At 45.1% G+C, this 27,009-nt stretch overlaps 1 pseudogene; it reads left to right on the plus strand.

Moving 5' to 3' along the window:
• The window catches only part of LOC132886238 (carcinoembryonic antigen-related cell adhesion molecule 5-like), a 43,148-nt pseudogene extending 17,396 nt beyond the window's left edge, over positions 1 to 25,752 (plus strand).
• The last annotated feature ends 1,257 nt before the right edge of the window (positions 25,753 to 27,009 follow it).

Below are 27,009 nucleotides of genomic sequence, written 5' to 3' on the forward strand. Positions count from 1 at the left end.
GAAATATGGAATTAAAGACTTTCGCTTTAGTCCTGCACTTGTTTTGAGCAAAGTTCCCCCATGGATGTTGCCAGTCCCAAAAGTTGATCTAGAACTGCTGAAAGAGAAAATGGAACAAACTAATGAACGGGCATTAGCTATGTACTGTGAAAGACATCTTGTATCTAAATATTATGGGTTTGTAAAGATATTTACAGATGAGTCAAAAGATATACAAAATGGTCATTGTGGAACTGGGATTTTTATCCCAAAATTTAACAAAAGTTATGGATATAGACTAAGTAATTTTTTATCAATATACACAATAGAGTTAACTGCAATAATTACTGCACTGAGATGGATTGAAGAAATCAAACCACTTAGATCTGTTATATGCTCTGACTCACTTGCAGTTTTGCTCAGCCTTGAATCAGGTAATACAGTAAGAGAGGATCTGGTAATTGAGACAAGACATTTGCTATTAAATAGAAATCTTGGAATATTAGTTCAATTTTGTTGGGTCCCAGCACATGTTGGAATTAAAGGAAATGAAATGGCTGACAAAATTGCCAAGAAAATGCTGGAAAAAGAACATATAGGAATTAATATCTTAATGGGGAAGGGAGAAGCAAAAACTAAACTTAAGTAAGAAATGCTGATCAAATGGCAACATGATTGGAAGGCAGAGCACAATGCCAGGTTCTACCACTCAAATCAAGGAAATGTTTGGGGGAAAAGGGCTACAGGTCTCAACAGAAGGGAAGAGGTTGTGTATAGTAGACTAAGGTTGGGTCACACATGTCTTAATGGTACATTGCAGATAGTAGGGAAGAGTAATGGGTTATGCAGGTACTGCCAAGTTAAAGAGGATGTAGATCATGTTCTATTTAACTGTTACAGATACTCAGAACACAGACGACAGTGGAAAGAAAGAGAGGCAGAAAATGGAATAGTGAATATCCTGAAAGAAGAAGGAATGCAAAGAGATAAAATGAAATCCCTATTTATTTTTCTCAATAATTCAGGTTTAATGAAAAGGATTTAATTTTTTCTTTTTTTTTTACTTGATCAAATAGCCATAGTCTGCTAAGTCCCTTTACACACTCCTGTACAGTAGGTGGCGGTATGCACCAAAGAGATGTAATCTGCCAATAAACGAAGAAGAAGAAGAAGAAGAAGAATGCACCATAGTGGATGCCAACCGCCAATAAATCGGAAAGAAGAAGACGACTAGCGCTACGTTCACACTGCAAGGCTTAATGCTCAATTCCGATTTTTTTGTGAAATCCGATTTTTTTGTGAGGTCGTTCACATTAACAAATATATGCGACTTGTATGTGATCCTCAGTATGAACGAAAAGCGACCTAAAAGTGTTCCGCATGCACATTGCAGGATACTACGACGTCACACACAGTGAGCATGGCCAGTGTTTACGGAAGTAAAACCGCCCGGTTGCGGTATGACCCATCCAATCTAGCTTGAATAGCTGCATCCCCCCAAATGGAAATCAGCTCCCTAACCTCTGCGTCCTTCCATTGAGAAGATTCAGAACCTTCACAGCCCGAAGCGTCCCTCGCATTGATGTCATGCGCAGGGGCGCAGATACGTTTTTTGAACTGGGGGGGACAAAGCTGCCAGCAAAACAACCCCAACCCCGATATGCCTGTCAAACTTGTGGGTTACCATAGCAACCAAGCTCGAGCTCGCAACCTGTGCAGTCTGCACAGCTCAACCAACCGAATATCAGTCTTTTGTTTTGTTTTATGTGAATTGTTGCAACTATGTATACACTGCTGTGCACCTCAATAAACCGAATGGTAATTAGTCTTGATTTTTCCGTGAGGTTTGCCTTATGCAAAGAAAGACAGCATAGACGTTTTTTTCCTCCCTATAAGTGGAGGGGGGGCGAGCGAGGTGAATTTAAATCTGGGTGGGACGAATCCCACCCGTCCCACCCTCTATCTGCGCCCGTGATTATGCGCCATGTTGTTGTAACTTTTTTTGAGAGACCCGCCACCTACTTCCGTGCAGAATAGTGACGTTTGTGGCTTGTTGATGACGTGCAAGTCGAATGAATGCGACCTGGCGGTTCAGACTGAAGTCGCATATGAAAAGAGCGGATAGGAATCGGAATTAGGACCACATATCGAAACGGCCTGGGTCGGATTTGAAAAAATCGGATCTGTGTCGTTCATATTGTCAATAAAAGATCGGATACAGGTCACATATGGGCGAAAAGATCGGATTTGAGTCACTTCAGCCTGCAGTGTGAACGTAGCCTAGATTCCTCACCGTGTATTCCAGAACGTCCGCACAGGCCGGCCATCTTACGACAGACAAGCTTTTCCACAGAATTTGCGGTACACTGAGGTGCTTAAATGTTTATACGCTTATCTCGCTGAAATTTTGACGTGTATATACAAATGGTTTGATTTCTTAAAACATTATTAATGTGGTTGTAATTCTGGGTGCTTGAACATGCTAAAATCGTACCTTTTCTCTTCAAAAACGACTTACTGCAGCTTTGTAACACTCTGCTAACACTGGTCGTGTCCCTATTTTTTAAGCTTAGACTCCACCACATTGCCAAGATGACAACCCTTTCCTTACAGAACAACAGCATGAGACAGAAGCAGAACAAAGCAGTACTGTTTAAAGGGCATTAGCCAAATATACAGTGTAAAAATTTTCAAGGGGTATGAAGACTTACGCAAGCACAGCATTATGATTTACAGGAAATCAAAGTACTGACTTTGATGACAAGATGTGTGTGTCTTAATTGTAGATGTTTATATCGGTAGGTTTAGTTTTATTTTAACTGCACATTGGAGCCTAGTCAAATGAAATTTCAATCTTCTATGCTAACATATATTGACTTTGACATGATAATCAGCTTTGAATGTTCTTTTTGTAAATGTAAAGATATCTTTTTATCCTTGGAAGTATAACCACATGTGATTAATTAAATGCTTTTTTTTTTTCTAACACACTACCGTGAGTCGCTGTCACTGTTTTATACTATTACTTACTCGGGCGGTGCATTTGTTATTATGCTATGATGTGAGTTTACATTTGTTATTATGCTATGATGTGAGTGCATTAGGTTTTTGAGGTGGATGAAGTATTTCTGAAGTTTCAGAAGTGAGTAAGCTGTTTATTTAACTTTAGCTTCCCCTACGGCCCTATCACATGTAAAAATATTTTCACTAAAAATTGGAAATAAATTGCATGGTTATTTGTCCTAAGGCCGCAGTTATCCATAAGTATGCAGTGTTGGGCTTCTCACAGCATAGGAATTTCAGCATGCATCCTGTCTTAGTCTGTAGTATACCGAAATATTTTTGCCAAGCTATGCGTAATTTTTTTTAAACATAAAATGATTATTCATCATTAATATCATGCATACATACTTCCGTTTGTTTTTTTTTATATAACAAACCAAACCGTTTGAATATCGATTGAAATTTGAGGAAGTTACGGTCATCTGAAAAGTACATATCGCTACCAACACAATGTAATGGGTAAGCCAGCTGTCTGAGGTAAGATGGCCGTCATGTGTGGACGTTCGACTTCGTTGACGGGCAACGGGGATGAGGCATCTAAGTCTTCTATGTAAATCTATGGGGATGAAGCTGCGTTCAAGACACCTCGGAAATAAGCCACAAACCGCGTCCCGTACTGATTAAAACCGGGACGATTCCGTATTTTAAGGGACGTGTGGCAACCCTTAATTAGTATACACATTAGCCTGCTAGCTAATGAAGGCGTGTTTCTCTTCTTCTCTCTCCCACGGCGCTTTTAAAGTTCCACACACGGGGAACCTGAAAACTGCTAAATTAACATACAATTGTAAAATAATGAGCTCAGGGACCTTGCTGAAGAAATTGTGGAATCTTGTCAGTAAACTCTTGCAGCAAAATTGTTTGGAGAAAAGCAGGTTTAAAAAAAAAAATCCCGCTCAAAATGACTGTGTTGTATTTCACAGGAAAAATATATTTAGTGTAGAATTCACCCACCAAATAATTTAGACCATGATGCTTTGCAGATCTCCAGCAACCTGCCGTATACAGGTTCTACAGTCTACATTTATTCATTATACAGTAAGAATGTTGTGAAAACTACAGAAATTTGGAATAGTGTATGTTTTTGGTGTTTCAGATATTAGAACCTTACTTAATCTTTTTCTGGTTATATTTTATCCAGTAAACTCTGGTGGTTTAGCATATCTTTTTCTTCCCACAGGAGCATGTTTTGCCCAACAGCTGTTATTACCTGAGAAAATGGATAAAGCGGTTGGGGAGAATGTAGTGATTACCCCAATCCGTATTCCTGATCCACCACACTACATCATCAGCTGGTGGTTTAATATGAGCACCATTCTCGTTGGACCTCCTGATGGAATTACAGTACAGCCACTGTACACAGACAGAATCAGTCTGAACAGCAGCACTTTAGCTCTGGAGCTCAGGAACCTGGCTGAGAGTGATACTGGAGAATATTCTCTGTCTGTAGAAACTCTTACAGCTCCGCTCACAGATGCCACCTCACTACAGGTGTTTGGTGAGTAAACGAAACATTTCTTTTTAACACAACTGTAGTAAGATTTTTTTCTTTAATATTTTAGTCCCCCTTTTACAACTTTTACAACTAATAGATCACTATAATCAGGCTTTTTTTTAAAGCAGATGTGTAAGAATTAAAAGTACACAGATTTGTACTGCATTACATCTTCACAACTGAATCTGAATACACATCTTTCAAATAGTAAAACATTAGTCATCTAATGTAAGATTGATATGATAAACATGCACTAGATGTTCCTGCTGATGCAAAACAAGCAAATCTTTATTAGTTTAGTTGTTTTAGTTGTTTCATTTGATAGAATATGTATTTGAGTTAGAGACAGAATTGTCAAGTCTGACTCGAATGTCTCACATTCAGAATATTAATTTTATCATAAAATATTGAACTGTACAAAATACAGGAGCGATTGTGTGTCGTACCATTTTTTGGTAACAGATTTCTGTAATGATCATCCTATAAATAGTATGCTACACGACCACTAAGCTAGAATAGTTCATACATGTCAACCTTTGGTCAATCAAACCTGTATAACCAACCTCCAAAATCCTTATTTCCCTTATAAAATCCTTATAAGATGCAAATTAAAATAATTTACCTAAAATTTGAATGATAATTAACAATGATATATCCCAGTTACTTTTTATTCAATATTAATAACAACAAACCTTCAGAATGAATACAAAGCTCCAATGTTTGATAAAAACACAGTGTCACTCTAATGTTCTACAAAATAATTTAAAGAAACAAACACAAAATATACAAACACAAAATATATAAGCATCCAAAATAATTTTCATTAACCAAAAACCCTACATCGCATTGTAAAATACATGTTTCCCCAACACCAGTAAAACACCCCCGTTAAAATAGTCCGTTCTACCAAACACCCGCGAAACCCCTCCATAACAAGCCAATGGTACAGTCCCTCGGTTTCCCACAACAAACAGGAAGTATGTGGGGTTCGCGTGAGGAGTTACTGAAAACTATTTTGTGTTTATAAAAATGCTAAAACTAAATAAACTTGACGTTAAAAATAACCGGTTTGTACGTGTGTTTCCTAGACCATAGACAATGCTTAACAGATGGGAGATGAAAATGCTTAGAAATGTGTGATGCGTTTTACATATGAGTGGAGCCAAACAAATGTTACTAGAATGCCGGCAGGCCTTTCCCTGCACTCGCAACAAATGCTGCTCTCGTTAGAAACTATGGCAAACGGTGGAGTATGAAATGCTTGAAAACCGGTAATATCCATACAGAAAACCAGTAATAGAAATGAAGTGCAACTCACAGCGACAGGTCAGCCAAGATGTTTGAACGTTGCCGGCAGATTGCTGCCTGTGCGCTTGTGTGGGAGGGGTGTGTGTGTGTGTGTGTGTGTGTCTGTGAAGGTGTGTGCGCACGAGCATCACGGCTCACTCCGTGACAGGCTGTCTGTGCTTTCTGTGGTGTACAGTACGTTTGTAAATGTTATGCGCTCTTTTATCATCTAAATAAAATATTGAAGTTTTTTTAAAGAATCCGTATAACTTTATTTGTACGCCCGTATACTACGTTTATTGAATCAAATCCGTATAAAATACGGACATTCCGTATAGGTCGACATGTATGATAGTTGTGCCATTGGCCATTCTGTTTGTGCCAGTTTAACATCTGCTGCCACATTACAGCAAAATGTCCTCTTTTGAGAGCTTCATGACTGGTGGCTAAAGATCGGTGGCTGGTGCCCACATTAAAAATTTGTAGTTCCATAATAGCAGAGTTATTGGACTAAAAATAAGTTGGCAAAGAGTACTTTCCTCATTTTAAGTCAAAGCTAATTTTTACTCTGCATTTTTTTTTTCTCAGTCAGTATGGCTGAAACGGTGATTAGCGCTTATGATTTTCAATAATAATAGTGTTGGTACAGTGATGGTGAATACACTTGTGTTTTGATGATAATTTAGTATTCAAATCTTATTTATATTGTTGTCTACCTGAGCCCTGTCTTACTTTTTAAACCCCCAGTTCCCGTCTCCAGCGTTACAATAGTACCAAGTAACACAGAGCTGATTGAATTCAACAGCACTGTGAACCTCGTCTGCTTTGCAACTGGCCCCTCACTTTGATTTATTTGGCTGAATGGCAGCTCTGAGGTAACCGCAGGGGGGCGAGTTCAGCTAACAGACAACAACAGCAGTCTGACCATCACCTGTGTGATCAGAGGTGACACAGGCCCATACCAATGTGACGCGTCCAACGCCATCAGCAAAGCAATAAGTTCTAAATTGAGCCTCACCATTTACTGTGAGTTATTTCATATCATGCGTCTTGTTGACAGTCAGGAGATTTGTCTAACAAACATGCATTTTATCTCTGGTCTTCACAAGACCATGCTGGCTCTAAAGCTGATTTAAATATGGACTGCTCCATTGCAGATGGTCCAGAAAATGTTGTTGTTGAAGCAGATCCAGTGGGACACTTCTTCAGCTCTGGGTCTAATGTCAAACTGATCTGCTCAGCTGAGTCCAGCCCTGCTGCTGAGTTTCAGTGGGCTGTGAATGGAGTAGAGCTTGGTGAAATGGGCCAAAAGCTCAGACTGAGCAACATTCAGAGCAGTTAGAGTGGCAATTATACCTGTATTGCACATAACAAACAGACCCCGAGATACTCCACGTCTGAACCCTTCAGCATCACTGCACTCAGTGGGTTTTACTGTAGTTTATTTACTGAATTCATGTGCAACAAAAATGAGCAAAGCACTAAATTAAGCCAAAGCAGCTCTTCTAGAAAATAACAGATTTTTCATTGCTGTTTGTTGTACAGATTTTTTGCCTTTTGCAAACTTTATCCACCTGCAAAATATGGCCACAAAAAGTGGACAGTGACACGCGGAGATATTTTCACTCAAGTAAAATTAATAACTTGCAGATAAATTGAGGATTTCAATTGTTTGTGTTTAAAAATGTATAATATATTGGATTCACAAAGGCGATTTTCAAGAACAAAAATTTACTGCATTGAATTTCTTGCTGATTCAACGGCAGAAGTATATATATGTGAAGTAGATAGAATATTGTCAAATTTTACCACAGACTACTTTAAATTACAGAAAATGTTAATTTTACAGTACGTATATTGCAAACAGTACGTTCATTTTATACTGAAATATACAGGACTGTGCAAAAGTCTTAGGCACCAAATTTTAGTACAAATTTTGTTACACGTTAGAAAAAAAGGACTTCTTCAAATTTGGTGAAAAACGGAAATGACTTTATTCCAATAACAGCAGTAGCCAGACACATGAAAGGTAGCTTGGATTCACAAGAGTAACAGTTTGTGTTCTGTTACCACAAAGTTAAAAAAAAATTCAAAGTGTACAAAATAAATTGTGTATATTTAAGACAAAATTCACAGAAATGAAGACAGGTGATTGGATTAAAAAGCACACCAACGTTTTTTGAATAGTTCATGAATTTCACAGTAATCAGATTCCCATTTAGATTCTTATTGATATTTATTTAGAAATACATCCATTTATTTCCTACTATGTGGGTATAATGGCCCACTTTATTTATTTATTATTTTATTTGGAATGTAAGGGATAGCATCTTTTTATTCATTTCTTCAACCCATCCTAAAAGATAATGGGTTTACAAAAATATAAAGCTGAAATGTTTTTCCTTCCACCATTTTTAATCAAGTTTATCTCACCAACTGATCACAAGTAATAAATAACTGATCAAAAGTAATTAATTATATAGTATGACGAGTGGTTGTTTGTTGTTGAAATATCCACTTGTCATTTTTACAATATTTTAACAACTTTGTAGCTTCAAGCTAACAATAGGAGAACGTAGGGTTAGAAATGAACATGGGTCTGGTTAAAATGGTTTACAAATTGCATTGGTTTCACCAAAAGTGGCTACAACTTATTTTTTTCATCACTGCAAAGGCAAGATTGCTTTTTAATTTTATTTCACATCATTCAAACAGGGCGGCACGGTGGTGTAGTGGTTAGCGCTGTCGCCTCACAGCAAGAAGGTCCTGGGTTCGAGCCCCATGGCCGGCGAGGGCCTTTCTGTGCGGAGTTTGCATGTTCTCCCCGTGTCCGCGTGGGTTTCCTCCGGGTGCTCCGGTTTCCCCCACAGTCCAAAGACATGCAGGTTAGGTTAACTGGTGACTCTAAATTGACCGTAGGTGTGAATGGTTGTCTGTGTCTATGTGTCAGCCCTGTGATGACCTGGCGACTTGTCCAGGGTGTACCCCGCCTTTCACCCGTAGTCAGCTGGGATAGGCTCCAGCTTGCCTGTGACCCTGTAGAAGGATAAAGCGGCTAGAGATAATGAGATCATTCAAACATTAATGTTAAATCAAGCTTTTAACTGTTTATGCATGGTATTTCTTCTGTGATTTTCTTTTTTACAGAAAAAATACTTGGAGCAGAAGTTACTGGACCAACAGATTTGCTAACAGAAGGTGTTTCCAATGCTACATTACGTTGTAAAGCGAGTGGGCTCATCCACAGTGCTGAATGGATGAAAGATAATCAGAAACTGTCATCTAGCGACAGGATCACATTCTCAAATGATAACAGATCGGTGATGATCAGTCCGGTAAGGAGATCAGACAGTGGTGTATACCAGTGTACACTCAGCAACCCCATCAGCTCCAGTACTGCAACATACCCAGTGATTGTTAACTGTAGGTCCAAATATATTCCTGGTACTGATTTGTTTTAAACTAAAGAAACGTCTTGGCTTAATTTGAGAAGCAGTGACTGTGTACTGTGTGTTACAGTTGGACCAGATAATGTGATAGTTAATGGACCAAGTCAAGTGGAAGTGGGACAAACTGTGATGTTGTTATGCCACACTGAATCTACACCAAATGCTTCATTTTCATGGATGTTTAATGGGAATTTTTCCCAAGTGAATACAACCATATTTACGGTGGAGCAGGCTACCTTAACACACGCTGGAAATTACACCTGTATGGCCTCCAATTTTGTCACTGGACGTGATGCCTCAGGATCCCATGTTTTGGTAATTCAAGGTAAAGCATTACTCTGGAATTCAGAAACTTTAATTGGGGCTTTTCTCAAGTTAATCAGACATCAGATATTTAAATCAAAATGCAAAAACAAGATTGATTCTTCACTGCAATAAGTATGAGATCATTTTAATTAACATTCATTCTAGATATCTGTGAAGATACTCAGTCATCCAGGTACATAGTAATCTGTGGTTGGTAGAAGAGAGCAACTGGACTTGCTTGAAGATTCTTGAAGATCCCTATTAGTCAGACAGAACTGAAGATGCCTTTCAGATGAGAGGCGAAACGTCTTCAAGCAAGTCCAGTTGCTCTCTTCTACCAACCACAGATTCATTCTAGATCACTTGAGCTTCTGAAGTGAATAACATAAACCTATTTATATAGCACGTTATAAATCATTTCATATTTGTATTGAATTGTAGCTCAAATTACTGTACAGTATGAAGTTAAAAACAAACAAGGCATATAAGACAAATGCAGCAAATACAAAATATAAAAAATATACAATACAAATTCAAACCAACACTGAATAATAAAATGTAAACAAATAAATAAAAAAATAACATTCCAGTAAAAGTAAGGAAACTAATAAAAGCTAATTAAATAGTTAAGTTGAAACAGTATGTTTTAGTATAAATACACGGGTGATTATTGGAAACCTCATATGCTGATTGGTCAAGAAATTTGGACCATTTCTCAGTAATCACCCCAAGTCACTCGGCAACATGGTAGCTAATCGCCTCGTCCCAGTAAGTGAGGAAGAATTACAATATCTGAAAGAAAATGTTATTCCTAAAAGCATTAAATATGCTGTGAAGTTCAGTCTGAAACTATTCAAAGGTAAGGTGGCATTTTGATTTATTTTATCGATTTCAAAACAAAGTATTTTATGTGACTCAGCATGGATAAGTGACACAAGTCTGTGGACACCTTTATTACGTTTGCATGCCGCTTTTGAAGTTTGAAATAAATGATTTTTCACATGATTTTTTTTTAAATAATCACCTGTGTATTTATTTATACTAAGACAATTAATGCGATTTCATCTCGCTATTATTCACCGATATTCACTTCCCCTTTGGCAAATAATTGTTAATTAGTGCATACATATAAAAGGCTGCTTCACTGTAAGTTTTATATTTGGAATAAAGAGAAAGCTTGCATTAAATCATTCGGAATAAAGTTTATGTACTCAGATGTATGAAGGTTATTAAGAGATTTAGAAATAAATAATTGTAACGCTCCCTACGTGTGGGTGGAGCACTGAGGACGGCAGGACAGAGATCAGGTTTGGGAAAAGGCTTTATTGCCACACTTTTCAGTGAACAATCGTTACGGTGACTAGACAGACACACACACACAGCCAGCGTCTAGTCCGGAGATCCCCTCTGCTCTCACTCTCCCTCCTTAAATAGGGCGCGGTCACTGGGAAGACACACACAAACACAGGTTAATTGTTCTCAGGTGTCGTGATTCTGCCACTTACCTTCCCTGACTCCGCCCTCCTGTCACCGACCGGCGCTTGACCACGCCCCCGCTGCCACATACCCCCACCGCCCGACTCAGGCCGGGCGCCCGTCCGGCCTGCAGCCGACTCCCCCCCCCCTTGACGGGAGAGGAAGTCCGCCACGACCATCTGCGCCCCCGGCCTGTGGACCACCTTGAAATTAAAGGGTTGGAGCGCCAGATACCAACGGGTGATCCGCGCGTTGGCATCTTTCATGCGGTGGAGCCACTGGAGGGGCGCGTGGTCCGAACAGAGGGTGAAAGAGCGCCCCAGCAGGTAGTACCGGAGGGCGAGGACCGCCCATTTGATCGCCAGGCACTCCTTTTCAATCGTGCTGTAGCGCCCCTCACGCACTGACAGCTTCCGGCTGATGTATAAGACCGGGCGATCCTCCCCCTCCACCTGCTGGGACAAAACGGCCCCCAGCCCTCTGTCCGACGCATCCGTCTGTAACATAAAAGGGAGAGAGAAGTCAGGGGAGTGTAAAAGTGGCCCCCCACACAGTGCAGCCTTTACCTCCGAGAAAGCCCGCTGGCACTGCTCCGTCCACTGGACCGGATCTGGCGCCCCCTTTTTAGTGAGGTCAGTCAGCGGGCTGGTGACGTCCGAATAATTAGGTATAAACCTACGATAGTAGCCAGCCAGCCCCAGGAACTGTCTCACCCCCTTTTTGGTCTTGGGCCTCGGGCAGGCCGCAATCGCTGCTGTCTTATTAATTTGGGGACGCACCTGCCCGTTGCCCAAGTGGAAGCCCAGATACCGTACTTCCACCCGCCCAATCGCACACTTCTTTGGGTTGGCAGTGAGCCCCGCCCGTCTCAGCGACCTAAGGACGGCCCTCAGGTGTTGCAGGTGCCGCTGCCAGTCGTTACTATAAACGATAATGTCGTCCAGGTAGGCGGCCGCATAGGTGGCGTGGGGCCGGAGGACCCAGTCCATCAGCCGCTGAAACGTAGCGGGCGCCCCAAACAGCCCAAACGGAAGTGTGACGAACTGGTGTAAGCCAAACGGTGTGGAAAAGGCCGTTTTCTCCCGGGATAATGGAGTCAAGGGGATCTGCCAATATCCCTTCGTTAAATCCAGTGTCAAGTAGAAGCGAGCCGTGCCTAGTCGATCGAGCAGCTCATCAACACGAGGCATTGGGTATGCGTCAAATTTAGACACCGCGTTGACTTTTCTATAGTCCACACAGAACCGGACCGAGCCGTCGGCCTTGGGAACCAAGACCACCGGGCTGCTCCAGTCGCTGTGGGACTCCTCGACGATGCCCATTTCGAGCATGGCCTGAAGTTCTTCCCGAACCACCTTTTTTTTGTGTTCGGGTAGTCTATAAGGGCGGCTACGCACTACCACCCCCGGGGGTGTCTCTATGTGGTGTTCTATGAGGTTAGTGCGACCGGGCAGGGGCGAGAACACATCCGAAAACTCGGCCTGCAACTGGGCGACCTCCGTGAGCTGGGTCGGGGAGAGGTGGTCTCCACAGGGGACCGGAGAGGTACGTGATGCCAAACTCTCTTTTTGAACCTCCGGCCCCAGCTCCGCCTTCTCCGGAACTACCGACACCAACGCCACGGGGACCTCCTCGTTCCAGAGTTTGAGCAGATTGAGGTGGTAAATCTGTGGCGCCCCACCCCTGTCTGTTCGCCTCACCTCATAGTCGACGTCCCCGACTCGCCGTGTGACCTCAAAGGGTCCTTGCCACTTGGCGATTAATTTGGAGCTCGACGTGGGCAAGAGTACGAGTACTTTATCTCCCGGTGTGAACTCTCTAAGGCGCGTACCCTTGTTGTACAGGCGGGCTTGCCGTTCCTGGGCCTGCCGCAAGTTCTCCTGAGTTAGGTGGGTGAGCGTGTGGAGTTTTGCGCGCAGGTCCATAACGTACTGAATTTCATTCTTACTTTGTGAAGGTCCCTCCTCCCAATTTTCCCGCAGCACGTCCAGGATGCCGCGCGGCTTACGCCCATATAATAATTCGAACGGGGAGAACCCCGTGGAGGCTTGAGGGACCTCTCGCACTGAGAACAGCAAGGGTTCGAGCCACTTATCCCAATTACGTGCGTCCTCACTTACGAATTTCTTAATGATATTTTTGAGGGTGCGGTTGAACCGTTCTACTAAACCGTCCGTTTGTGGGTGATATACACTGGTGCGGATCGGCTTAATCCCCAATAACCCATACAGTTCGCGCAGTGTTCGTGACATAAACGTAGTGCCTTGATCAGTCAGAATCTCTTTCGGGATTCCAACTCGGGAGATGACGCGGAAGAGTGCCTCTGCAATACTGCGTGCTGAGATATTGCGCAGAGGCACTGCTTCCGGGTATCGCGTTGCATAGTCCACTAGAACTAATATAAAGCGGTACCCTCGTGCTGACCGATCTAATGGCCCGACGAGATCCATCCCAATTCTTTCAAACGGGGTCTCGATTAACGGTAGAGGGCGCAATGGCGCTTTTGGAATGGCTGCTGGGTTTACTAACTGGCATTCGCGGCATGCCGTACACCACCTACGGACATCGCCGCGAATCCCCGGCCAATAGAAACGGGCCATTATTCAGGCTAGTGTTTTATCCTGCCCTAAGTGTCCAGCCATGGGATTAAAGTGAGCCGCCTGGAATACCAATTCCCGGCGGCTTTTTGGAATCAAAAGCTGCGTGACTCGCTCCTTAGTTTGAGTGTCCTGCGTCACTCGGTATAATCTATCCTTCATAATCGCGAAGTAGGGGAAGGACGGGGTGGCGTTCGGCTGGAGCGTTTGACCATCGATTACTCTCACTTGGTCAAACGCATGCCGCAGAGTCTCGTCTCGCGACTGCTCTAATGGGAAATCCGTGAGGGAATCCCCAATAGAGAGAGGAGGGGCCGGCGGCTCCTCACTCTGACGCGGAGATGACGTAGACGGCTCTGTGACAGCTGCTCCCGCCAAAGCGACACCGGGACCTCCCCCTGTCAAATGGCAGGACCCACTCTCGACTAGGCGTGTCATTAAACCCCGAAATCCCGGCCAATCCGTCCCCAAAATTAACGAGTGGGTAAGGCGAGGATTAACCGCCGCCTTCACTATAAATTTTTCCCCTCTGAAAATAATGTGAACCGACACCAAAGGGTAGCTGTGAACATCCCCGTGCACACACAACACCTTCACCCCCTGTGCTCCCCCCAATGCCTCGTTTTGAACCAGGCTTTGGCGAATTGAGGTCTGATTACAACCAGAATCCACCAACGCCTGATATGTAGCCCCTTGGATACTCACCGGTATGCGATACGTTCCGGCCCGATCGAGGGCGGCCTCTGGCGCGTCGGGGATCCGAACCACCGCGCCCACTTCCATTGCTGTGCACTGCTCATGAAGGTGGCCCGGCTCCCCGCAGCGCCAGCAAACCGGCCCGGGCTTTCCCTCTGCACCGGTGATCTGGGGCTCACTCACCTGAGATGGGGGAGAGACAGACACAGAAGGGAGACACGGGAGGGCACCGCGGGTGCGGCGGGCCGGCTGGGGTGGAGCCGGCCCCCGCCTCCGCGGTGGGGGAATGGGGCAGGGACGGGACACAGGAGGAGAGGGAGAGAGAGAGAGAGAAGAGGAGAGAAGAGACGATGCCATCTGCTGTCCTGCCGCCGGGACAGCCGCCAGATGATCCTCCGCCAGCTCGACTGCCTGATCCAGCGACGCCGGGCGGTGGCACTGGACCCACTCCGCGGTTCCGGCTGGTAAGCGGGCGACGAACTGTTCCAGTACCACCTGGTCGACGATTCCCTCGGCGTCGCGATTGTTGGCCCTCAGCCACCGCCAGCAGGCGTCCCGGAGCTGCTGGCCGAACGCGAACGGCCGGCCGACTTCCTCCAGTCGCAGCGCCCGGAAGCGCTGGCGCTGTTGCTCCGGTGTGCGCCCCACGCGCTGGAGGACGGCCCGGCGGAGGTCCGCGTAGGCCAGCCGGCGGTCGGCGGGGAGCTGTAGCGCGGCCAGCTGCGCCTCTCCCGTGAGCAGGGGGAGGAGGCGCGCCGCGCGCTGCTCGATCGGCCACCCCGAGGCTTCGGCGACCTGTTCGAACAACGTGATGAACGCCTCGGGGTCGTCCTGCGGGCCCATCTTGGTGACAATGAGGGGAGACGGGCCCGCGGCCGGAGCGCTGGTGGACCCCGCCGACGCGAGAAGATGCCGGAACGCCTCGCGATCTTCCTGCTGGGCCAGCACCAGGGCTTCGAAGCGCTGCTCCTGCTCCTTTCGGAGAGTGACGAGTGCCTGGTGCTGGCTTTGCTGAGCCGTGGCGAGGGCGTGGACCAGATCGGTGAACGGGGAGGATTCCATGGGGCTGCTGGTTTGGTGCTCCACGTCCCGGGTTTCGGCACCACTGTAACGCTCCCTACGTGTGGGTGGAGCACTGAGGACGGCAGGACAGAGATCAGGTTTGGGAAAAGGCTTTATTGCCACACTTTTCAGTGAACAATCGTTACGGTGACTAGACAGACACACACACACAGCCAGCGTCTAGTCCGGAGATCCCCTCTGCTCTCACTCTCCCTCCTTAAATAGGGCGCGGTCACTGGGAAGACACACACAAACACAGGTTAATTGTTCTCAGGTGTCGTGATTCTGCCACTTACCTTCCCTGACTCCGCCCTCCTGTCACCGACCGGCGCTTGACCACGCCCCCGCTGCCACAATAATATTTTTGAATTAATTCTAAAGGAAACAGAGAGCCAGTTGGCTGATCTAAAACTAGTCTAATATGATCATGTTTTCTGCTTCATGTTAATATTTTTGCTACTGCAGATTTTACTTACAGGAAGGTTCAGGTTACAGGAAGTCCTGGATCAATTTCTTGCAAAAAGTATTTGATGATAAAATGCAGTTTTAGTAAAGTGATTAATGTGTGGTTTAAAATTTCAGTCAGAATCCAGATGTACCTCAAGATTTCTAAATTTCAGCTTTTGTCTGTAAAGCCAGATTTCCAAGTCTGTGAGCTGCCTTTTCTTTTTTTTTTTCATCCACTTGCTACCAGTCCATCCTTTTTTTTTTTTTTTTAGTTTTTAGACAGACAGGTAATCAGCTTATCAAAAGGTGTTACATCTGGCACTGCAGATGTTTTTTTTTTTTTTTCTGTGTACAGTCAATGAAAACTGAATCTATTCTTCTTAGTTGTCTGACCCATTGGTAATATATACTGTACAAAGAAAAATAAGTGGGTAAATACCCAGGTAAATATAGAGAAAACAAATTTAACAGAGTCCCACAAACACCAAAGAAGTTCTCAAGCCATTTGAAATGTTTTCCATTATCTATAGTACCAAATATAGCAGTAAAATCCAGAAACACATTGACTAGAACGTTACCCCCTTGGTAAAATTTTCTATAGATTTCTATAGAAAAAAAATCTATAAAAATTCTATAAAATTTCTAAATGAAATTTTATAGAAATTTTATAGACTTTTTGTAGAAACTTTATAGAGTTTTAATAGAAACTTTATAGAGTTTTAATAGAAACTTTGAGTTTTAATAGAAATTTTATAGAGTTTTAATAGAAATGTTATAGAGATTATACATAGAAATCTTATAGAATTCCTATAGAAAGTCAACAGAATGATTGGTTCTTGAGAATGGTTTATATTTCGTATCTGAACATTTAAAGCATAAGAAACAAGAAAGAAATAATTCCTGCTTTCACTTAAGAGATGGTCGGATTGGGACCCTGCAGTTAGTGGTTGCAGTGTGTAAAAATGAATCTCATCTCATTATCTCTAGCCGCTTATATACAAATATACTTACTATCATCAAATATAGCCGCTTATATACAAATATACTTACTATCATGACTATAGCACCCAAAATATGTCCAACATGCTTTCTGTATTTAACCATTTATGAGAGAGAAAGCATTAGGAGCTTCAGATTGACTAGGAATCAACATCAGTATTTTGTCATGAATTTCCCCATCTCAGAATGCATTGTGGTTATTAGCTTGCCTAACACTGCTTGTGTGTAATGTTTTGTTGAGTAAAAGTATGTGTCAAACTATAGTGTTTTGATTTGTTCTTCCCCCTTGTTTCATTCATTTTTTTTTAAATCATGTATGTACACCAGTGGCTGGTGGTTATTAAAATAAGGGAAGCACAATTTTCTGTCACAAGCTAAAATTCATTAAAATGTTGAATTTCATGAAGATTAGTAAATAATTGTGACAGTTTGTGTAGGTGGGTGGAGCACAGAAGGACGGCAGGCCAGAACTGAGTTCACAAAACTGGCTTTTATTCAGCTTTTCAGCCTATACGCGCACTCTCACACATCCAGACACACGCGCACACACATCAGTCATCTGGTTTGGGAGAGAGCTCCCTCTGCTCTCGCTCTCTCTCCTTAAATAGGGCGCGGTCACTTGGAAGACACACAAACGCATTAATTAATGACAGGTGTAGTGATTCTGCCACTTACCTTCCCTGACTCCGCCCTCCTGTCACAGACTGATGCTTGACCACGCCCCTGCTGCCACATACCCCCACCGCCCGACTCAGGCCGGGCGGCCGTCCAGCCTGCAGCTGACTCCCCCCCCCTTTGACGGGAGAGGAAGTCCGCCACGACCATCTGCGCCCCCGGCCTGTGGATCACCTTGAAGTTAAAGGGTCGGAGTGCCAGATACCAACGGGTGATCCGCGCGTTGGCATCCTTCATGCGGTGGAGCCACTGGAGGGGCACGTGGTCCGAACAGAGGGTGAAAGGGCGTCCCAGCAGGTAGTACCGGAGGGCAAGGACCGCCCACTTGATCGCCAAGCACTCCTTTTCAATGGTGCTGTAGCGCCCCTCACGCACCGACAGCTTGCGACTAATGTATAAGACTGGGCGATCCCCCACCTCCTGGGACAAAACAGCCCCCAGCCCTCTGTCTGACGCATCCGTCTGCAACATAAAGGGGAGAGAAAAGTCAGGGGAGTGTAAAAGTGGCCCCCCACACAGTGCAGCCTTTACCTTAGAAAAAGCCTGCTTGCATTGCTTCGTCCACTGGACCGGATCTGGTGCGCCCTTTTTAGTCAGATCCGTCAGCGGGCTGGTGACATCCGAATAATTAGGTATAAACCTACGATAATAGCCAGCCAGCCCCAGGAACTGTCTCACCCCCTTTTTGGTCTTAAGCCTCCGGCAGGCCGCAATTGCTGCTGTCTTTTTAATTTGGAGACGCACCTGCCCGTTGCCCAAGTGGAAGCCCAGATACCGTACTTCCACCCGCTCGCCTCAGCGACCTAAGGACAGCCCTCAGATGTTCGAGGTGCCTCGGCCAGTCATTACTATAGATAATAATGTCATCGAGGTAGGCGGCCGCATAGGTGGCGTGGGGGCGGAGGACCCTGTCCATCAGCCGCTGAAACGTAGCGGATGCCCCAAACAGCCCAAAAGGAAGTGTGATGAATTGGTGTAAGCCGAACGGTGTGGAAAAGGCTGTTTTTTCCCGGGATGATGGAGTCAAGGGGATCTGCCAATAACCCTTTGTTAAATCCGGTGTCGAGTAAAAACGAGCCGTGCCTAGCCAATCGAGCAACTCATCAATACGAGGCATTGGGTGTGCATCGAATTTAGACACCGCATTGACTTTTTTCTATAGTCCACACAGAACTGGACCGACCCGTCGGCCTTGGGTACCAAGACCACCAGGCTGCTTCAGTCACTGCGGGACTCCTCGATGATGCCCATTTCGAGCATGGCCTCGAGTTCTTCCCGAACCACTTTTTTCTTGTGCTCGGGTAACCTGTAAGGGCGGCTACACACTACCACCCCCGGGGGCGTCTCAATGTGGTGCTCTATGAGGTTGGTGCAGCCGGGCAGGGGCGAGAACACGTCCGAAAACTCAGTCTGCAACTGGGCAACCTCCGCGAGTTGGGTCGGGGAGAGGTGGTCTCCACAGGGGACTGGAGAGGTACGCGATGCCAATGTTCCCTTTTGAACCTCCGGCCCCAGCTCTGCCTTCTCCGGAACCACCAACACCAACGCCACGGGGACCTCCTCGTTCCAGAGTTTGAGCAGGTTGAGGTGGTAAATCTGTAGCGCCCCACCCCTATCCATTCGCCTCACCTCATAGTCAACGTCCCCGACTCGCCGTGTGACCTCAAAGGGTCCTTGCCACTTGGCGACCAATTTGGAGCTCGATGTGGGCAACAGTACGAGAACTTTATCTCCCAGTGTGAACTCCCTAAGGCGCGTACCCTTGTCGTACAGGCGGGTCTGTCATTCTTGGCCTTGCCGCAAATTCTCCTGAGTTAGGTGTGTGAGTGTGTGGAGTTTTGCACGCAGATCAATAACGTATTGGATTTCGTTTTTACTTGGTGAAGGTCCCTCCTCGCAATTTTCCCGCAGCACATCTAGAATGCCGTGCAGCTTACGCCCGTATAACAATTCAAACAGGGAGAACCCTGTGGAGGCTTGGGGGACCTCTCGCACTGCAAAGAGCAAGGGTTCGAGCCATTTATCCCAATTACGTGCGTCCTCACTTACGAATTTTTTAATTATGTTCTTGAGGGTGCGATTGAACCGTTCAACTAAACCTTCCGTTTGTGGGTGATACACGCTGGTGCGGATCGGCTTAATACCCAACAACTCATACAGTTCGTTCAGTGTACGTGACATAAACTAGGTGCCTTGGTCAGTCAGAATCTCTTTCGGGATTCCAACTCGGGAGATAACGCGGAAGAATGCCTCCGCAATACTGCATGCTGAGATATTGCAAAGACACACTGCTTCCGGGTATCGCGTTGCATAGTCCACCAGAACTAATATAAAGCGGTACCTTCGTGTTGACCGATCTAATGGCCTGACGAGATCCTTTCACACGGGGTCTCGATTGACAGTAGAGGGCGCAAAGGTGCTTTTGGAATGGCCGCTGGATTTACTAACTGGCATTCGCGGCATGCTGTACACCACCTACGGACATCGCCGCGAATCCCTGGCCAATAGAACCAGGCCATTATTCGGGCTAGTGTTTTATCCTGCCCTAAGTGTCCAGCCATGGGATTAAAGTGAGCCGCCTGGAATACCAATTCCCGGTGGCTCTTTGGAATTAAAAGCTGCGTGACTCGCTCTTTAGTCTGAGTGTCCTGCGTCACTCGGTATAATCTATCCTTCATAATCATGAAGTAGGGGAAGGACGGGGTGACGTTTGGCTGGAGCGTTTGACCATCGATTACTCTCACTTGGTCAAATGCATGCCGCAGAGTCTCGTCTCGCGACTGCTCTAATGGGAAATCCGCGAGGGATTCTCCAACAGAGAGAGGAGGAGCCGGCGGCTCCTCACTCTGAGGCAGAGCTGACGTAGACAGCTCTGTGACAGCTGCTCCCGCCAACGCGACACCGGGACCTCCCCCTGTTAACTGATGGCAGGACCCACTCTTCACTAAATGTGTCATTAAATCCCGAAATCCCGGCCAATCGGTCCCCAAAATTATCGTGTGGCTGAGGCGAGGATTAACCGCCGCCTTTACTCTAAATTTTTCCCCTCTGAAAAAAATGTGGACCGACACCAAAGGGTAGCTGTGAACATCCCCGTGCACACACACCTTCACCGCCTGTGCACCCCCCAATGCCTCGTCTTGCACCAGGCTTTGGTGGATTGAGGTCTGATTACAGCCAGAATCTACCAACGCCTGATATGTATCCCCTTGGATACTTACTGGTATGCGATACGCTCCAGCCCGATCGAGGGCGGCTCCTGGTGCGTCGGGGATCCGAACCACCGCGCCCACCTCCATTACCGAGCACTGCTGTTGGAGGTGGCCTGGCTCCCCGCAGTGCCAGCAAACCGGCTTGGGCTTCCTCTCTGCACTAGTGCTCTGGGGCTCACTCGGGGGGAGAGACAGACACAGGGGAGACACGGTAGGGCACCGCGGGTGTGGCGGGCTGGCTGAGGTGGTGCCGGCCCCCGCGGTGGGGGAATGGGGCGAGGAGGAGACACAGGAGGAGGAGAGAGAGAGAGAGAGAGAGAGAGAGGAGAGAAGAGGTCGTCTGCTGTCCTGCCGTCGGGACAGCCGCCAAATGGTCCTCCGCCAGCTCGATTGCCTGATACAGCGACGCCGGGCGGTGGCACTGGACCCACTCTGCGGTTCCCGCTGGTAAGCGCACGACGAACTGCTCCAGTACCACTTGGTCGATGAGTCCCTCGGCCTCGCGGTTGTCGGCCCTCAACCACTGCCAGCAAGCGTCCCGGAGTTGCTGGCCAAACGCGAACGGCCGGCCGACTTCCTCCAAGCGCAAAGCGCGGAAGCGCTGACGTTGTTGCTCAGGGGTGCGTCCCACACGCTGGAGGACGGCCCGGCGAAGGTCCGCGTAGGCCAGCCGGTGGTCGGTGGGGAGCTGTAGCGCGGCCAGCTGCGCCTCTCCCGTTAGCAGGGGGAGGAGGTGCGCCACACACTGTTCCACCGGCCACCCCGAGGTCTCTGCTACCTGCTCAAAGAGCGTGAGGAATGTCTCGGGGTCGTCCTGTGGGCCCATCTTACTTAGGGTGAGGGAAGAAGGGCCCGCGACGGTGGAGATGGTGGACCCCGCCGACGCGAGGAGGTGCCGGAATGCCCGACGATCTTCCTGTTGCGCCAGTACCAGGGCCTTGAACCGTTGTTCTTGCTCCTTTCGGAGGGCGAGCAGCGACTGGTGCTGGCTCTGTTGGGCCATGGTGAGGGCGTGGATCAGGTCGGCGAAGGTGGAGGACTCCATGGGGCTGTTCTCTTCTGTGCTCGTTCCCGGGTTTCAGCACCACTGTGACAGTTTGTGTAGGTGGGTGGAGCACAGAAGGACGGCAGGCCAGAACTGAGTTCACAAAACTGGCTTTTATTCAGCTTTTCAGCCTATACGCACTCTCACACACATCCAGACACATCAGTCATCTGGTTCGGGAGAGAGCTCCCTCTGCTCTCGCTCTCTCTCCTTAAATAGGGCGTGGTCACTGGGAAGACACACAAACACATTAATTAACGACAGGTGTAGTGATTCTGCCACTTACCTTCCCTGACTCCGCCCTCCTGTCACAGACCGATGCTTGACCACGCCCCCGCTGCCACAATAATATAGACACTGGTAAACATTGCCTCAACTGAATGGGAAAGGGAAAGCTGAGCTTCCTGTGTAGTCTGAAAACAATCCCCTGTGATATACACTACATTATAGTTTTTACTTTTTATTATAGTTTATAGATCAACTTGTTTTAAATGCAGTGTTCTTCTGTTTATTTAATGATAATCTGATGGTTTATCTCTCCTTTATTTAAAAAAAGGTGGAGGTGGAGGGTCACTGTCTGCAGGAGCTATAGCTGGGATTGTTATTGGAGTTTTGTTAGGCATCGCTGCAGTTGCCGGTTTGATTTTCTACTTCATGAAAACAAAACAAATGTAAGTAAATTAGACCCTTACTTTGTAATATACTTGATGTACTTTATATGCAGTATGTAGTACTTCATAGTAGCTTTTTTTTTTTTGCTTAGCAGGAATTATGAACATTATTTTCTAAAAGTGACTAAAATTAGCTGATAAGAAATAAGTCAGAATAAACACAATAGCATTATTGTTCAGTTTATAAAGTTACTGGCCACTTCCACCTTTGGAAAATGTAATATCAAGCTCTTTAAATATTATGGGGCAGCATGGTGCAGTGGTTAGCACTGTCGCCTCACTGTTGCAAGAAGCTTGTGAGTTCAAGCCCAGTGGCCAATGGCGGCCTTTCTGTGTGGAGCTTGCATGTTCTCCCCGTGTGTGTGTGTGTGTGTGAGAGAGAGAGAGAGAAAGAGAATGGTTATTTGTTTGGCGAAACTGTGACAGGCCTAGCAAGCCAGTGGTAGATGAAGCGTGCTCAAGATAGACACAGACAGCCTTGCAAGAGGGTCCAACTGACAGGCCAATTGGCCGACTATATATTGATTTTTAGAAGAAATGTTGACAAAATTCTGCCTTCATTGGTTTGTCATGCTAACTACCTTGTAAAGGAAATTTATTTGGATCTGTGTGACCTACACTGCATACATCTCATCTCATTATCTCTAGCCGCTTTATCCTGTTCTACAGGGTCGCAGGCAAGCTGGAGCCTATCCCAGCTGACTACGGGCGAAAGGCGGGGTACACCCTGGACAAGTCGCCAGGTCATCACAGGGCTGACACATAGACACAGACAAACACTCACATTCACACCTACGGTCAATTTAGAGTCACCAGTTAACCTAACCTGCATGTCTTTGGACTGTGGGGGAAACCGGAGCACCCGGAGGAGACCCACGCGGACACGGGGAGAACATGCAAACTCCACACAGAAAGGCCCTCGCCGGCCACGGGGCTCGAACCCGGACCTTCTTGCTGTGAGGCGATAGCGCTAACCACTACACCACCGTGCCGCCCCCCATTGCATGCATTTTAGTTATTTTTGTCATTTACCTACATCTTAATCATTCAGGCCAAAAACCAACTCCAGAGGAAATGAGCAGAATGAAGGTATGTGTGAAGATATTCAGCCATTTATAAATATGTACTGGGTCTGAAAGACCTGACATGTAGATGATGGCAGAATATAATGACAGCATTTTATGATATTGACCAGATTAGAATAAAATATCATACACTACCAAATGTGTCATATGAAAGAAATGTTTTACATGAATTTTATGGGTCACTATAAAAGGGTAGATTTCATGGAATTCATGCAATATAGATTACCAGTCAAAAGTCTGGACACCCATACTCATAGGTGTTACTGTGTTTTGACTATTTTCTACATTGTAGAACAATACTGAAGACATCAAACAATAATATATGAAATAACAAATTGAACATGTATGGAATTAGGTGGTAAACAAAAAAGGGTTAAAAAAAACAAAATATGCTTCATATTTTAGATTTTTCAAAGTAGCCACCGTTTACCTTGATGATGCTTTGCACACTATTGGCATTATCTTAACCCGCTTCATGAGGTAGTCACCTGGAATGCTTTTCAGTAAACAGGTGAGCCTCGTCAAAAGTTAATTAGTGCAATTTCTTGTGTTCTTAATGCGTTTGAGATCAAACAGTAAACCGTAAATAATAAAAATACAGTAACTTCCACCACTGTAGTCATCCATATTATGTCAAGAACTGCTCAACTAAATGAAGAGAAATGACATCCATCATTACTTTAAGGCATGAAGCATCTTTTGGTTTATAAACATAAAGAAAAACCATTGAATTAGAAGCTGTGTCCAGACTTTTGACTGTTATTCATGTGACAAGACATGACTTCTTTATATATTATTTTTTTTTGTACAGCAACAAATAATGAAGATGAACATGTAAGTCCATTTCTTTTCTAAAATGATGTAATTTATATTACAACTAGAGAATATGACTAAAACATGCCCATTAGTGTTAGTACAAGATGGCTACAGGGTGATGTGTTTTCATTGCATTAGCTGTTCAGCTGCACAAATTCAGCTAAATTTGAACAGGATTTGCAAATTAGCGTTTTTTTACTTCCAGAAATGCAGCCCTAAATGAACTTCTCAAGATTTTTCTCATATGAGGCATCAAATGTAAAAAATCAAATACACTTTTGGCCCTGGCCCAGACTCCTCTCAATCAAGAATCCTGTATCAGTCTGTACTCTGGTCTAAGTCGGCTCCAGGCTTTGCCCTGCTCCTTTGTCAGACCCAAAGCCTGCTCCTATTAGTCAGTTTGTGACCCTTTTAATTTGTTTATCCATTTTTCTGTCATGCTGCATGGAAAAAGACAAAAAAAAGCATGAACAAATCTATGTATTACCATAACACGAGCTATAATGTAGCAGACAGGTAGAGAGCAAATTAAAGTCTAAAATTACATTAATGGCATTTAGCAGACACTTATCCAGAGCGATGTACAACATACCCAGAGCAGCCTGGGGTTGGGTGCATTGCTCAAGGGCACTTCAGCCATTCCTGCCTGTCCAGGGAATCAAACCAACAACCTTATGGTCCTAAAGCTGCTTCTCTAACCATTAGGCCATGGCTTCTCCCAATCAACTAGTTTACAAGCTAGCTCATTTTTAAACTAACTAATAGCCCACAAATCAACTTTGAGTTATAAGTCTGTATATGACGGCGGTGCAGTGGTTAGCACTGTCTCCTCACAGCAAGAAGGTTCTGGGTTCGAGCCCAGTGTCCAACAGGGACCTTTCTGTGTGGAGTTTGTGCATTCTCCCTGCGTCTGTGTGGATTTCCTCCGGGTGTGCTGGTTTCCCCCACAGTCCAAAGACATGCGGTTAACTGGTTACTCTAAATTGCCTGTAGATGTGAATGGTTGAGAGGAGAAAACCTCTATAAATAATCCAGTAGAAGGCAACAGGAAACCACTACTCTTAATCTTCCCTAGAAACGCGGACCTGCCATCAGGCAGAACACGAAAGAAGGAGAAGCTCTATATGAGGTAGTCAGCCCTTTAAAATGTCACTATAGTACTGTGATCTCAACATGTGAAAATATGAAGAAGCAGCTAATCTACTTACTATACACTAGAATGTTTATAAATATTAAAAATATTAATATTATCTTGAATGTTTACTCATAATACAGCATTTTACAGTGTGCTTCTTTTGCTCTTAGGATTTAGACTATATAAATATTGACTGTTTCCAAAATAATACGAGTGGGGTGACTACTGGTGGATCCAATCAGGTAAAAACTCTTTAATTTATTTGTGAACCATTATTAGTTTAATTCCAGCCCCAGTGTTAATGAAGTGACCTATTGTGATCCTGACATTTTGTCATTTCAAGTACATACTATTGAATTTATGTTTTTTTATTCCTGACCATCGAGGGAGTAACGTATGAAAACCTCAGACACAAGCAGAAATCTGTCCATGGTTAGGACTCTCATCTCTTTGAGGATATTGAGGTAAGCAGCTTTACTTCAATTAGTTTAGGAAATGAATTTAAATATCAGAAATAAGACTGATGATGCGTCAACTCCAGAATAACATGTGCAGCGAGTTATATTTCAGCAATATTGCATGAGCATGTTAAGCAAGAGTGCTATGATATTGAATATCCACACGGCTGTGATTTGACTGTCGGCACGAGGTTGCAGACTGAGTGCTTCAGGTAATAACAGCTGTGCTGATATTCACTCCAACAGCAAGTGAATGAGAGTGAGTGTGATATTGCTTTTATAAAACAGTTCTTATTCTAAGTAGGGATGGCGAAAACTAAAAAAAATCTTGACCGACCACCGAGCCTCATTAGCCGGTTAAAGTCAGTTAACCTATGAGTTTAAAATTCTAGAATTGACAGGGATGCAAACGGCGCGCCTTTTGGCGGATGCCGCCCTCTCCACGGCTGAATCGCGCAGATCCGACCTTCCTTTCCCAAGGGGGGCGTTGGAGTGTCCGACCACAACTTCATCAAAGCAAATTCTGCATATAAGCAAATGCTGCCACAGTCCATGAAACACAGGAAGTACAAGCATGAGAAGAAAACAGCAAATCAGAAAGCCGCGCACGCCCGCGCCGAAGCCGCGCAAATTTGCGCAGCTTTCTGATTTACTGATTGCGCAACTTCCGCACAAACGTGCGCAGCCCCCCGATCCACTGCCCTCCTCCCACATCCACACCCCCCATGCCTCATGGACTGCAACGGCACCCGCCTATTTAGTAATTTTAATACAGAATCCACCTTGAAATTACAATCAGACACTCCAACGCCCCCCCCCCCCCCCAAAAAAAAACGGATCTGCGCGATCCAGCTGCAAAAAAGTCGGCATCTGCGCCTTTAGTTTATGTGGAGAGATATGATCTGCAATAACATGCATTGTTGGCTACAGACCGAAACATACTTTCAGAATGCACTGGCCAAGGCAGGACTAAACTCGATGTGCCTTCTAATAATAATAAAAAAAGAAACAGAATAGTAATTTGTAAGCTAAAAAGCCTGTGTCTACACTTTTCTC

Source organism: Neoarius graeffei, chromosome 5, assembly GCF_027579695.1.
Source record: "Neoarius graeffei isolate fNeoGra1 chromosome 5, fNeoGra1.pri, whole genome shotgun sequence".
Classification (NCBI taxonomy): Eukaryota; Metazoa; Chordata; class Actinopteri; order Siluriformes; family Ariidae; genus Neoarius; species Neoarius graeffei.